At 37.2% G+C, this 15,251-nt stretch overlaps 1 long non-coding RNA gene across 2 annotated transcripts in view; it reads right to left on the bottom strand.

Moving 5' to 3' along the window:
- LOC140597697 (uncharacterized) overlaps positions 1-15,251 on the bottom strand; it is a 177,845-nt gene that overhangs the window by 61,662 nt on the left and 100,932 nt on the right. For both annotated transcript variants that reach the window (XR_011999548.1, XR_011999549.1), the window contains one exon: positions 9,718-9,881. This is a non-coding gene — a long non-coding RNA (uncharacterized lncRNA). The remainder of the gene's footprint in view (positions 1-9,717; positions 9,882-15,251) is intronic.

Below are 15,251 nucleotides of genomic sequence, written 5' to 3'. Positions count from 1 at the left end.
CCATAGACCTTGGTTCAAATTTTGTCATTTACCAAAACTATGTGATTTTGGTCAAGTTACTTAACCTCTCTAAGTTTGTTATATTAAAAAGAAGAAGAAGAAGAAGAAGAAGAAGAAGAAGAAGAAGAAGAAGAAGAAGAAGAAGAAGAAGAAGGAAGAAGAAGAAGAAGAAGAATCCTACTTCACAGGATTGTTTGAGTGTGGGTGAAATAACATATAGTTATTGTTCCTACCTCTCTGTAATAACTCATTAAATAGTAGCTATTGTTCTTTTACTATTATTTACCCAATTGGTGAATGAGCCTTGCAGATTTTATTTTCTAAACCTGCACTCTTCAAACTGGAAGCCACAAATGCATATGGCAGTTAAGCACTTGAAATACAGTTTACCAAAATTGAGATGTGCCATAAATTTAAAATACATACTGGGTTTCAAAATAGTACCCCCAAGGGATCCCTGGGTGGCGCAGCGGTTTGGCGCCTGCCTTTGGCCCAGGGCGCGATCCTGGAGACCTGGGATCGAATCCCACGTCGGGCTCCCGGTGCATGGAGCCTGCTTCTCCCTCTGGCTATGTCTCTGCCTGTGTCTCTGGCTCTGTCTCTCCTTCTATCTCTCAAGAATAAATAAATAAAATCTTTAAAAAAAAAAAAATAAAATAAATAAAACAAAATAGTACCCCCAAAAAAGTAAAGAATATAAACTGTCTCAGGAAAATTTTTGTATTGATTATATGTCACAACGATAATATTTGGGTTAGATATTATTAAAATTAATTTCATATGTTTGTCTTATTTTTTAAATGTGGGTATTCAAAAATTTAAACTTACATATGTGGCTGTCACTTTATTTCTACTCTACGGTGTTCTCAACATTTCTCAGTACTGTTCCTCTGCTTCATGCACCCATGGGCCTTATCATTTCTCTTCTCTGTTATTGCAGTAGTGTTCTACTGGCCTCTGTGTTCCTTCTCCCTCTGAACTTTTAAATCCACCATCTACACTGTTGCCTGGCTGATGTTTCTAAAATGTTAGAAAAACTTTTTCTGCTACCTGGAGGATAATTCCAGTCTCCTCATCTTGGCATACAGAGCTCCCAGGGAGCATAGTTTCTATCTCTCTAGACTTTCCTTGGATTCTTTCTCACTTTCCCCATGGGATCCAGCTGCCCAAAGCTATTCATGCTTCTGTGCTTTTGTACATAGCTTTCTTCTACCTGGAAGCAACCTTGTCTACCCAAAGAATTCCTCCTTTATCCTCAAGAACCACCTTGTCACCTGCATGAAGTTTCCATCACCTCTTCTTCTAGGTTCGTTTACACAGCCCCTCTCATTCTCTTTCTCAGTTACTCACTACTCTTTTTGGACTTTGAGTTTCTTAAGAACTGGGATTGTAATTTATTAACTGTCTGTACCACCATATGTATCAGAATATCTGTAACATATTGAGCCTGCAAAATATTTAAAGATAGAAAGAATAGATTAGGGGCTTATTTAAAAAATGAGCAAGCACACCATAAAAACAACTAAACATTCAATATTGTTTATTTGTATATGTCCATATGTATTTGGAAAAAGAACCATGTCTGAGACATACCAATTGCCTAAGTAAATAATATAACATCTTTCCCAAAGATGATGAGTGCATTTTGTATCAGAAGTAGTATTCGAATTAACAGCCAAGTTTGATTTTCCATTCCCTAGTTCAGCTAATGGAAACTATTGTAAATAATATACATACCTCTTGAAACAGGCAATTCTTTAATAGAAACTCTAGAACTTGACCAATTTACTCTTTGGCATGATCCTATCTTTTCTAAATTAAAACACACACACACACACATACACACACATATACACAGTAATTACTTATCCTTGTTGGAAGTTCTATTATTGTATGATTTCCACTATGAAACTCTCATGAGTGACTCTGTCTATAAGGCCCTGAGGTACACTCTTTGAAAGTTTGCAAGACTCTTTCCTTCCGAGGTATTGTCTCCATAGATTGTCTCTTGTCTGACAGAAACCTGGCCTGGGAAATGCCCTTCCCCGTTGGGAGAGCATTGAAACCACTATCAGGTGCTAATGATTTCTGAACCAGACAAAAACAACTGAGAGACGTGAACACAGATTTCTGTGCTGTCATCCCCTTCCTGGTGATTTATTAACTGGAAGGCACTGCTTGCTTTCAAAGGCAGAGAAGTTAGGGAAGGTCTACACTCATCTTTGCAATTTTTTAAGATCCTAAAAACAGATATAATAGTATACTGACCTAATTTTCCAGGCGAGGGTTACCCAATAGGTCAGTCAGCTAATTCCAGATTTTGATGTACTGTGAAAAAGTATGGTCATTGGATCACGAAGTCAGCTGGGGGGGAGGAGAGGAGTTGGCCCTTAAGGGGAAGATAGATGACAGATGACATCATCATTGGCAGTGGCCTTGCTTGCCTTTGGGGACCGAAGTTTCATAAATTATCGCAGATTAATGTTTGTGCAGCACGAGTTGTATAGAGGCAAAAAGATATGATGCACTTTGTAAGAATTACTAGTACTCGGAAAGAATTTACCACAAAAAAAAAAAAAAAAGAGATATTTCTGTTTAAATGAGTCTAAAATCATAGTACAGATCCAGTCCATTTTAAAACTGATTATTGTGACATATCAAGGCCAGAATTTTATTATAATTAGCATCGTTATTGGCGATTAAATATTGTGCGAATAGATCAGAATAAATATAATTTCTTTTTCATTAAAGACTGCCAGTTTCACATTTAACCTTGTTGTTTAAAAAAATTCTGTATAAATGTAACTTAATTGGCTGGCTATTATAGGCAAGGGCGATCTTTTGTCTGTAAGTGGCCACGTAATAAATATTTTAGGCATTGTAGGCCATAGAGTCTCTGTAGCAGTTGTTCTTGTACCATGAAAGAAACCATGCACAATATATAAATGAAAACATGGCTATGTTCCAATAAAACCTTATTGACAAAGGCAGGAAAAAATAAACAGGCAGCGGGCTGGACTCAGCTCACAGCAAGAGTTTGCTGATCCCTCTGCTGTAGTATCACAACAGTATAATATCTCCTAGATACACCTTCATTTACGTGACCACTCTCTTCTTACATTTAGATTATTCCCCAAATCTCCTTACTCTAATAAAAAAGCTTCAAACAGATGTCTCTATGATTAAAACTTTCTCTGCATTTCCAAAGTTGCCCTTAGAATAGATTCCTAGAAGTGGAATTTCTAGGTCAAAGGCTATAAATACTTTTAAGACTTTCTATTCTTTTGCCACTTGTGGGAAGTGTGAATTGGTGTGTCATCTCTGGAAAACAGTTTGGCAATGCTTAATTGATGCCTCCCCGAGATCTCACTAGTTCTAAATATGATCATTTGTAAAGGCAAAGAAAGATAGCTGGGTGGATTTTATGTTTAAAAGAAAAAGAAAGAAAGGTATTATCCATTTGCTTTTATTCTACTACAAAGTTTTCATTTATATCTTGGCCCATTTGTTTCTTTTCTTTCTCTTTCTCTTAATTTTATCTTTTCCTTTCCAATTTTACTTCCATTAGATATATTTTAGGTGCTAAAAATCTAGGAGCACAGATTCTAGAATCAGATTGCCCAGACTCAGACTCTGACTGCCACTTCCTGGGTGCGTAACCTTACTTACCTTATGTTGTTGCTCTGAGAAAGGAAAGTAAAACACTTTATACATTTATACTTAACAAATAGTAAATCTTCAATGAATACTACCTATGACAATGATAATTGAAGCACAATTCTTTCGTTAGTTAAATGTTCATTGTGTGTCTGGTAATCAAATGCATTGTCTTATAACTTCATTATGGTTTAATTTAAAAAATGTCCCTCAGTGTTATTTAGCTGTAAGTTATGAAGACAGGCTCTAAATTGATTGGTTTTCCAAATAGCTGGCCAATTATTCCAATTTTTTTTTTTATTGAATGGTACATTCCTTCTTCATTAGTTTGAGCTGTGACCTTTATCAAATATTTTGCTTTTTCTCATTTTAGTGTCTGCCCCTGGGAAGCCTAGTGTCTTAAATTTATCTGTTGGTTTATTCTGGCTTTCTCACCATTGACTTAATAATTGTGACTCTGTAACATTTTAACACTTGATAATGCGACTAACTTGCATTACTCTCATCAACCAGGTTTTTTTTCTTAGACATTCTCAAAAGTGTATTCATCCTCCCAGTTGCATTTTTAGCCATGTTGTCAATTTCCAACAAGAACTGCAGTTAGGTGAATTCGGATCAGAAGTACATGCTACTTATAGAATAATTTGAGAATTGACATTGTTATAATAAGCATTCTTCCCATCCTGGAGCATAATGTATATTCCTGTTTATTCCATTTTTCTTTTATATTTTTCTTGTTAAAAAAAGATTTAATTTATTTTTGAGAGAGAGGGAGAGCACACAAGGGGGAAGGAAAGGGAGGGACAAGCAGACTCCTCACTGAGCATAGAGTGGAAGCGGGGCTCAATCTCAAGCCCCTGAGATCATGACCTGAGCTAAAATCAAGAGTCAGATGCTTAACTGACTGAGCCACCCAGGCACCCCTCTTCTTTTATGTTTTTCAATGGAATTGTGCCACTCCCCTTACCATGTAAAAATAATGTTTATTATAAATTAATTGTGTGCAAGGCATTGCTCTAAGGACTTGCCATGTATTAGTATTTTTAACTCCTAAGACTATAAGAGAAAGGTTTATCATTATCCCCATTTAACATTGGTGACATTGAGAAACATGGAGGGTGGGTAATGTGTCCCTTGTCCCTGATCACCATATGCCCAAAGTCAGAACCAGAATCTGTCTCCAAAAGCCCATGTTCTTAGAATCTGTGGTATACTCATCACGTACATTAAATGTTAAGAAAAATTTTAGATATAGTATTGTGGCTGTGTGAATGAGACCCTTTCCCCAAAAAAATATTCCTTTTAATTGGTTACTGCTAACATAGAGAAGAAAAATAATTGCCTATTATTGATAAGCCCTTACAATTTGTAAGCAAAAATCCACTTCGAAAGACTTAAATAAAACCCAGAAAATTGGATGCAGATTGTATTTCAAGGAAAAAAGAAAGCAAGCTAAAATTGAGATGTTTCCACTAACAAACTTAGTTTTGTTGTTGTATTTTTTCCCCTGCAAATTGGGAAAAGAACAATTTGAGTGTTGTAGCAGAATATCTTGGTTAGTTTGAGGGGGGAAAAAACTGTCTTCAGAATAGAGTTGGAGAAACATGACCAGTGATAATTCTATGTTGTGAAAAGATCCATGGACACCCAAGAGATGAAATTTGAGTTTTCTTGCAAGTTAGCAGTCTTTTCTGTAGCTTCCTTGAGATTTTTTGCTCTGTTCTCCATATGAAGAAATTAATAAGATAGTACTGGCTTTTAAATATTTCACTACATCTACTAGAGTTTTTCATTCTCTCAATACCTTGTCCTTCCTGAATGTTATAATATCTGTCTGTACCACTTTATGGACAAATTATACAACTCTATGCCCCTCTGATATATGTGTGCAGCTATACAGGTGTGAAAAAGTGTAATCAACTGTTGTCAATCAAATAATAGGCTATTCAGAACAATTAAAACATCAACCATTTGGAAATAATCTTGCCAGAAAATTTCCTGACAGTTTGCTATTGCTACATGAATGTCACTCTCAGGAAAGGGAGATGATTTCTGATTTGAAGTTAGAGCTTTAGAAGACAAAGATCCCTACACAACCAAACAAACTATAAGAACATGTGGTTTTCTAGAATGCAAGGTGATCCATTGGCCCATCAGTCTCATTCATGGGACAAGAGTTCTCTCTCCAATCCTGGCTGCTACACTGATAGGTTAAGAATGAAGTGGATTATGTTATATCCAGGAGCTACAATGAGAAAGACACAATATGGACAAATCTGACAAATCACCTTCCTTGGACTCCAGAAAATTTATGTATGATTATGTTGTTAAATATAAATCCATCAGCCAAATCGAATGGCATTTGCTATTTGTTGTTGCTACTTCATTTGTTCTCCTTCTTCATCCTCATCTTTGCTCTTTATAAAGCATTTTATAAAATATTTGCTTTTTATAGAATTTCCCCATATACCCAGCATTTTCTTCTTTTTTTCATAGGATTCCTCATCTACTATACTTGACTTTCCTGTATCATTTATCTTTCCCCACTAAAATATAATACTTCACAGAGTGGGGAGTTCATCTATTTTTTGGCATATTCACAGAGCCTAAAAGAGCATGGGGCATTTGGTAGGTGTTCAATAAATATATGTTGGATGGATAATACAACATTGCTTGGAAATTAAGAGTGAATTGCCTTTTTCCCTTTCAAGGTTTTTCTGAGTAGAGGGATCTGTGCTTAACTAGTATTTGATGCATTAATTACTCCAAAAATATCTTATTTGGGCTTCTTATGTCCTAGGCCCTCTGATAGGTTCTCTGAAAGATTTAGAGAAAGATGAAGCCATGGGTCTTGTCATGGAGATTCTTCTACTCTATGAGCAAAGATAAACCTATAAAAATGTGAGTACGTTACAATATGGTAAGTGTTAAAATAAAAAAAAAAACAAAAACAAAAAACCTTAGGAACAAATAGTTGGCCCATAATTAGCAGCCATGATACAGAGAAAATCCTTCCAGAAATGGTGGATGATTAAACCAAGCACCAAAATATAGATAGGAATTTCCTAGGATTCTGAAATGGTAGAGGACATTATGAGATTTTTCAGAGGTACGAGGGTGTTAAAAAGCACAGTCTGTTAGTCTCCATGAATCTGGGATTCTGGGCAATCCACACACTTGAGCCTGTAAGTCAACCTGAGGCTCAAAATGAACCACAGACTCTCTACCAGTTACACAGCTGTCCCCAGGCTGTGTTGGCAAAAGGGGTGTGAATCTCCAGAGCGAGCCAATGATGAAGTGATAAGATGCCCTCAGGTTTTTCTCTAATGCTTCTATCCAATAGGAGTTTCTCCTCAAATATTTGGTGACCATGTGGTTTGGCTGAAGGGAAGAAGGTTTATGAACATAGCATAATATTGGCGTCAGAATGTCCTAGATATCTGGGTCCTAAGGGACTGACTGGGCTGGACATCAAACCAAGATTCTGATAAAAGGAGATAACAGAGATTGGCCAAAGCAGGGAAGGTGCTTTCTTAGCCTGAGTCAGAGGTAGCAAGAGAAGCTTAAGAAGCAGCTAGCTCAAGAAGTTTTGAGCCCATGAGTAGGTAAGTCAAAACTTTAAACTTCAGTAATTTGTAACAATAGAAAATATTTTTTTCTATTGCATTAAGTTAATGCTGTCGCCTTTGATCTAGCTGGTTCTGCCCTAAGGATATTACCTTTACTATTGTCTCTAAAATGAATGTTAGTAAGAATTATTTAATGATAATTTAATTTTTATAATCATTTATTTAATGTTGAACTATATTGTAATTAAAGATCATTTGGGATCTTTTCATTTCACACATGAAAAAACTGAGCCTCAAAGAGAAGAAATGTTTTCTTTTGATTAACACAATTAGTCAAGGTTTGTGATGGGAATAAGTATCTTGACTTTTAAGCAGATAAGTTTGAATTCTAAGTCCTGTACCCCTTATTTGTGTGAATTTAGATAAATTACTTTATATTCTGAGCCTCAGGCTTCTCATCTGTGAAATGGGAGTTAGAGGCCAGGGAGATAAGAGAAATTATATTTGTAAGTTCTCTAGCCCAGGGCCTTTCTCAGTCCAAACAGTAAGTAAATGTCAGCTGATGTTATAAGTGCCTCAAATCACAGGTTGGGTTTTGCTCTGAAGATGTAGTCTGGTATTGCAAAACTGCATTTTGGATTCTATAACCATAGATGGGAACTCTCTAAGTGAATTTCAGCTGGATTTCTGTCTTGATGGTTTTGACATAAAATAAACACTCATGTTCCCTTGTCTTTTGAATGGCAAAGAAGACAGTATAGTTAATTGCTTTTCAAAATCTAGTGATGCTTCTTCCCACCGTTTCAGATCATCAGGCAAACAGTGATAACATGTATTGAGCTTTGTGATCGGCAAGAGAGTAAGATACACCTTGGAAACCATTACAATGAGGTATTACTTCATACCTGTTAAGATGTCAATTACCAAAAAGACAAGAGATAACAAGTGTTGGCAAGGATGTGATGATGATGTGGAGGATGCAGGGACTCTTGTGTCTTATTAATGGGAATGTTAGTTAGTATGTGCAATGTGAGAAACAGTATGGTGGTCTCTCAAAAAACTAAAACTAGAACTACCCTACGACCCAGCCATCCCACTCCTAGGTACATACCCAAAGGAATTGAAATTAGAATCTTGTAGACATAATATGCACATAACATGGAGTTTTTATCTCTCAGACTTGTGCAGGTGAGCCTCCAGCAATTATCAAAAACAGATTTTTCTACCCTGGCACTGCCTCCCATAGAAGTTTCTGCTCTGGTAACTTGTGACTCTCTGCATTTCCCTGTATGTGCCTTCAATTTTGGTGGTGGCAATTTGCCCTGGTGGATCTAAGAAGAGTTGTTGATTTTTTAGCTTGATCAATTTCTTATTTATCGTTAGGATGATGGGACGATTTCCACATCAACATGCCAGACAAGACGCATCAGTTTTTTTAAATAAAACATTTTATATGCTTTAATGAGGGAAACATTCTAGAAATACAAGACTATGATATAGCGTATATGTCTGCTGCTTTTAAATTACCAGACGTGGGAGCTCATTCTTTGATTCTAATCATTTTCCAGGTTATCATCTGATAAAGGAGTTAATCAATCATGTTATTAGCGATAAGTTCCCAGATGCACCTATGCAGAGAAGATCATTTTAAATGGTTAATTCCTAAAGACAAGGATGAAAAGAGGAAAGACTATTTGGAAAATAAAGGTTTCTAGATAATTTAAGTCAACAGAAACAGACCTTGAATATTCTACCTAAATCTCCAAGTCATCCCTAGTCTTCAACCTAAATTTATTTGAATTAAAGTTCAAATTTTGTCTCCTCAAGAGACCCTTCATATGAGCTTTGGTAAATTTTCAATTATGTATCAGCCCACAGTGCTTACTATGAAAGGGGAGTGCCCACAATGCTCCATTTCAGTCCCTTCAGTTGTAGAAGAGTTTTGCAAAAAGAATTAAAGGGACATGAGTGGAATAGCATTTAAGGAATCAGAGCATAATACATCAACCCAAGTAAGTGAGGTCTGTGGAGCCACTATTTGTTTTTGGTAGATTTACCATTACGATTACTATCCTTTAGTGATGGAATCTATTATTTTTCCAAAGTCTCTCAGACAGTCACTTTTTTGTCTGGATATATTTAGGTCCTAATATTGCAGAAGACCTGGTAATGTGCTGGTAAGAAACCTCTAAAAGCTCAGGAAGTCCACTTCTCCTAAACTTTTTTTTTTTAATGTATTTATCCATGAGAGACACACAGAGAGAGGCAAAGACATGGGCAAAAGAAGAAGTAGGCTCCCTGCAGGGAGCTGGATGTGGGACTCAATCCCGGGACCCCAGGGTCACGACCTGAGCCCAAGGCAGACAACCACTGAGCCAACCAGGCATCCCCTTCTCCTAAACCTCTAAAAGTGTTTCTTAATTTGCAGAAGATTTCTGGAGTTGTAAGCCCTAGATTCATAGCTTCCTCTTAGTTAACAAGACTCACTTACCTTGAGGCAAATACTTGACACTTTTTTCTTAAATGCAACACTGGGGGAAGCCAGTGTATCAGTCAAGTTTCGCCTTTACCTTGCCAAAAGCGGATTTCTTCAGATCTGAGATGTGTTCTCTAAGTTTTCACTGCTGAATTTGCTGGGCCACGCATGTGGAGAAGCTAAAGCAAAACAAAACAAAACAGAAATCCTTTTTTATATTATACTCAAGGCCTTTTGGCAGTACTGGAGCCTTGATTTATAATTTGGCAATTAAATTTTCTTTTGTACTTGGAGAAAATTTTAGACATGGTTTCACAGTGTCCCTCCACCCATTGGTGTCAAAAGACTTAAAAACAATTATTATGTAAGCTTCAAAGGTGTGAAGGCCATTTCATCTGGGGGTTTTGTTTCTCTTTTCCAGCTGACTCTCTGGAAGGCACATTTCTTCTCCAGGGGCAAGTCTCTTGTTGCTGGATATCACATGCATGGGGGAGCTTTGAAACTGGATCTGTGGACTTCTCCTTCCTACCTCCAAGCCCTCTGACCTCTGCTGCGTTTTTCTTTCCCAGAAATTCTTGTGAAAATGGGAATGAGTGACTTTGAAAATCTAGGCTATCCAGTTCAATCATCTTAATCACTACCACAAATCATGGCTGCAGTGGGAAATGTTATTTAAGATATATTAGCCTATATTCTAAAGGAAATTTAGTCATTTATTTAAAAAAAATTATCTTCAAAAGTATCTAATGACTGTGAACAACCATTGATTTACTTGTCATTCTGTTTCTCTGTCTGAGTCCCCACATTGAGTTCTCTTGCCTTCAAAACACATTAATTTTGAACAGGGTTGATGAAGGACAAAGGTCATTTTTAACAGACTAGAAAATGTGGATTCTCTCGGAGCAGCGCAGCCACACCAAAGTATGAAGCTGCATTTCTGGGTGAAGAGACTCACTGAGGAACTGAGAGCAAGCTAGAAAAAAAAATGCACCCAAAGGCAAGCAGATTTGCTCTTAGCAAACAGGAAGCCTGTTGTTGCCTTTCCTTCAGACTATAGGAAGAAGAGAAAATAAGATCAAACTGAGGAAGTAATTCGTATCTCATGGTGCCTACCTACTCTGTGATAAAGAGAAGTAGTAACGAGAGCAAAATAACAGAGGCCATATTTTTCTTCAGGGTCAAGGCATTCTTTGACATGAAGGTCATTTATTCATTCACTTTTATGTTTATTTAAGAAGTCAATATGAAATGCCTACTATGAAGTTACCATGGAGAGTTAAAGGGACAGAGGAGGGTGGGCAGTGGCAGCCAAAATGATAGGGACAAGGCCTTGAGAGGTTTCCAGTATGAAGGGGAAGGGGACTGTGCATATACATAATCATAATTTGTAGTGACAAGTGTGATCAAAGAGCCTTGGACAATGTGGTATGGAAGGACTCGCGTAGCCTAAGAGGAAGGGAAGATTTACTGAAGATGCATGGGCCTTGGATAGGTCACTGGTATAGGATATCTAGCTGTTCTAGGCTTTAAACTTTCTCGATTAGACAAATAAAACCAATCCATTTTCATACTACAGTTGTGAATGGCCCTGTAAGCGAGTCAGGGGTAGGATTAAGCAGCTGAGGCTTGAAATGCAAAAGCAGGAGACAGGAGGTGGTGTGGGGCTTTCATGGTCAAAGGTGCCCTGAGTTTCGGTCTCTGGTGGTCTAGGCTAATCAGGTGGTATAAAGGGGAGTCCGTTTGTCAAACTGTACCCATTGCCCTTCAGAAGTGGGCAGTTTACCAAATAAACCATCATGTACATCCAGATCTTCCTTTTCTTTTTTTTTTTTTCATTTTTTATTTTATTTTATTTTATTTATTTTATTTATTTTATTTTATTTTATTTTATTTTTTATTTATTTTATTATTTTATCTTTTCAGAACTTCCTCTTCTTGTTATGCTTCTTAGAGGTATAAAATGTGGACGTTCCCACCTCAGTGGTTACTGCTACGTGTGTGTGCACGTGTGTGTGTATGTGTGTGTGTTACAATTCTATCTAGACCTTAGCCAGGAGCTTGGGGAGTTTAGAAGGGAGCACCGAGCAGGGGAAAATGAAAAACAAGATGGAAAAGTTCATTTGAAAAGGAAAGGGAGAAAAGGGCCAGCTCTCTAGTGTAGAGCAGATTCTGTTTCCTTGATCCTCCATGATTACTTCTTCCCCAGATTTGTATTGCTTGGTCCTGATGACTTCTGGAACCCACCTCCTTGGAGTGTCATTGGTCAAAGTACTATACATTGGCAGAGAACAAAACTGAAAGGCAGTTGGAGTGAAACCAGATTATGCCTATGAAATGGTAGCTTGGGACAAAACTGTATGTTTGGTTTTCTGAAATTTTGCTCTGATGATCCCGAATAATAGATAATAGATGGTATAGACAGAATTTGACCAAAAAAAAAAAAAAAAGAAAGAAAAAAGAAATTCTTAGTGGCTCTTGTGCGCTTTAATGGGTTAACATAGTAGAGTCCTTTGTATTTTTAAGACAACCTTGATGTGTAGATTTCAAAAGATTGTAACTAATGTCTGATTAGAAAAACACTATCACTTCTTGAGGTGCCTGGGTGACTCAGTTGATTAAGCCTGGACTCTTGATTTCAGGTCATGATCTCAGGGTCTTGAGATAAACCCCATGTGGGCTCCATGCTCAAGATTCTCTATCTGTCTGTCCATCCCCCTGGCTCTGTCTCTCTCCCCATCTCTAAAAATAAAATAAAATAAAATAAATAAAATAAAATAAAAAAATAAAAACCACTATCACTTCTGATTGAACTTAAGTAATTACTTTGACTTGTAAATGTTAAGTGTGTGCCTTACTTTCAAGGTGACGATAAGTTACTTATTTATTTGTAGTTGTTTGTTACTTATTTATTTAAAACTGTTTATTTTTTACTGTTAGGATATTGACGTGGCTAAGTCTTTAAGGTTTTCCACAATGGTGGCTGTTATTTTTGTTTAATGATTAAGGAAGGTGCCCCGTGACCAGGCAAATCAGATTTTCTATGGCAGTCTGCCTATGTGCCTTTATATGCTTTTCAATAAAGGCAATCCATTAAAAGGATAATCAAATTTTGTTTATTTGGAAATAAACTCATAAATCAAAAACATATTCCCCTGGACCATATATCCTGATTTTTTTCCCCACAAAATTTGGTCATTTTACCCATGATTCTAATAACATGAAAGGGCATAGCTTGGAAAATAGAAAGTTAAAGGAAACTTTCTAGTGAGATTTAAAACGTGAAGTGGATATCGTTTAAATGGAAGTGAGCCTCTGGGGGAAGTCACTTAACAAACAGATGGTTAAGCATTAAGTCTCATTAAAGACTGAGTAAAGCTGGGTAACTCCTGTAGATTTTAAAGTGAGGATGATCAAATCCTCTTCAACTCTATAATTCGTTGTCTTTACCGAGATTTTGTCAAATTCTTGAATTTCAACTTGCTCATTATCATATCGAATGAAAATCCCATTTGGTTAATCCCAGAGAACCAGTTTGCAACCTTCTCTTTCCACAATCCCATTGTGGTTTGGGTGTTTAGAACATCCAGGAACTTGCAGATCAGTATCAGTTTCAAGGGCTTAAGTAATTTCAGGAAATGAATGAAGTGCCCCATCTGACCTCCAGTATGTGTGTCTGGTTCAAGAGAGCCTGGTGTTTTCTCAGGATGACCCTGACAATCACTTTTGTGACAGTGTGAGCCCTATTCTAACAGTCAGAGGAAGACACATATTTTTTAATGAAGTAGTGAGAGTTCAAGGGGAAAAAAGTGACTAACGCAACGTATTAGACCACTCTTGATGAAGAGGAGTCCTGAAAAAGAGTTTGGTATATGCTACTTCCTATTTACTTTCAAGAGAGTTGCAACATCCAAGGCAGTTAACATTCAATCAATGGCTGGGTTCTGCCAATGTGCATTTTCCTTCTTTCTAGAATACCCTGCAGAAATCTGTTTTCATTCAAGAGGAAATTTCTCATTTAGATGAAAGAGGCTGACAAGTTCACTTCTGCCCCAAGTGCCATAATGCAAAAGCCCAAGTAGAAGAGGAAGGCCAATGATGAGGAGAACCTGGGACGCTCACTAGCTTATGTGACTTTGAGGCCAACTTTTTCAAGGCTCACATTTTTATTTGTAAAATAGGAGTGATAATTTTGTATTGACACATGAGGTTATAAGGATTAAGCAAGATAACATACTTGAAGTGCTTAACCTAGTGTCTGACCTTTATAGCAAAGGCTACACAGGCAAAAGCTGCTATAAATAGCTCAAGATGGTTGTTTCCCTGTGAGTTTTTCTCTCTGTGCTCATTCTCTTTTAACTAGTTGGCAGTAATGGATTTGTGGCTATTCTGGGGAAAAATGAGGACATACCGAACAAACCTAGTTTCTATTCCTTTATCATGATACAAGCTTTTTCTCAGAAAATGCCTGAAACAAGTGCAATTCAAATGTATAACGAGAGGGTTCATTATTTACTAATAGTTATGTAACTAAAGTAAAGGCCAAAAGGACCAGGGCAGGATGTCTTACTGCGTTTCTTGGTTTACTAGGCTTAGTGGTGAGTTCTCATTTTTAGAGTCTGTGTCATTAGTATAGAATTTGTGTAATCACGAGAATGAGCCCTCAAGGAGAGATTTCTGCTCCCTAGAGAATGGGTACCCTGACTTAGCAAAAAAAGAGAAGAAGACACTTCATGTGGCTCTGCAGTTCTGTGTCTCATTCTGTCCACCTCTGCTGCTGACTGAGGCTGGCTTGAAGTAAAGAGATACTAATTCCTTCCATACATAGAGCAGGTGCTCTTTTTTGAAATTTGGATGGATGACAATTAATATTTTAAAGTCCCTGTAACGCATAGTTGACACTCTTGTGCTTTGGGGAGTTTTGACCCGTTTTGGCACTGTTACCTGCTGCATGTGGCGCCTGTTCAAACAATTCTCGGGTTTCACTGAGCTTATGGTTTTCCATCTGGTTGTTTTGGAACAACTTCCTTTTGTCCACTGACCAAACCAACAAATAGTAAAGGATCAGGAACAAGAATACTAGGATCCAGGTGCCAGAATGGATGTATTTCTATGACAGGATCCTGCTTCATTTTTAGTCAGAGCACACATTTTTTCCATGGCTCTGAATACCACCATCACCATCCCAAGGGCCAAGCTAACGAAGCAGCCTCCATGTAAAGATTCTATACTCCACTCAAAGCCATTTGTACTCAAGCATGAGACATTTCTAACTCACTTCATCAAGAAACCACAGTATTTGTGATGGGGGAAAATTCTGTGCCTGAATTGCAATGTATGTATTTGTAGCTCCATTTTCAGAGATAGGCCTGATTAGCATATCATAAGCCAGCAATATTACTGAACATCAGAGTGACACATTATACAGTCACCTTTAAGGTGAAATGCTTTGGCTGATTTCATTCTAACCCATTAAATTAAAAACCATCTGAGAGTTGGTTTGCATGTTAAAAAGAAAGAGCAAAGGAGGACATACCTAAAGTTTTAGCTTA

Source organism: Vulpes vulpes, chromosome 2 (genome assembly GCF_048418805.1).
Source record: "Vulpes vulpes isolate BD-2025 chromosome 2, VulVul3, whole genome shotgun sequence".
In the NCBI taxonomy this organism is placed as follows: Eukaryota; Metazoa; Chordata; class Mammalia; order Carnivora; family Canidae; genus Vulpes; species Vulpes vulpes.
This window is presented reverse-complemented; position numbering and strand designations above follow the sequence as displayed.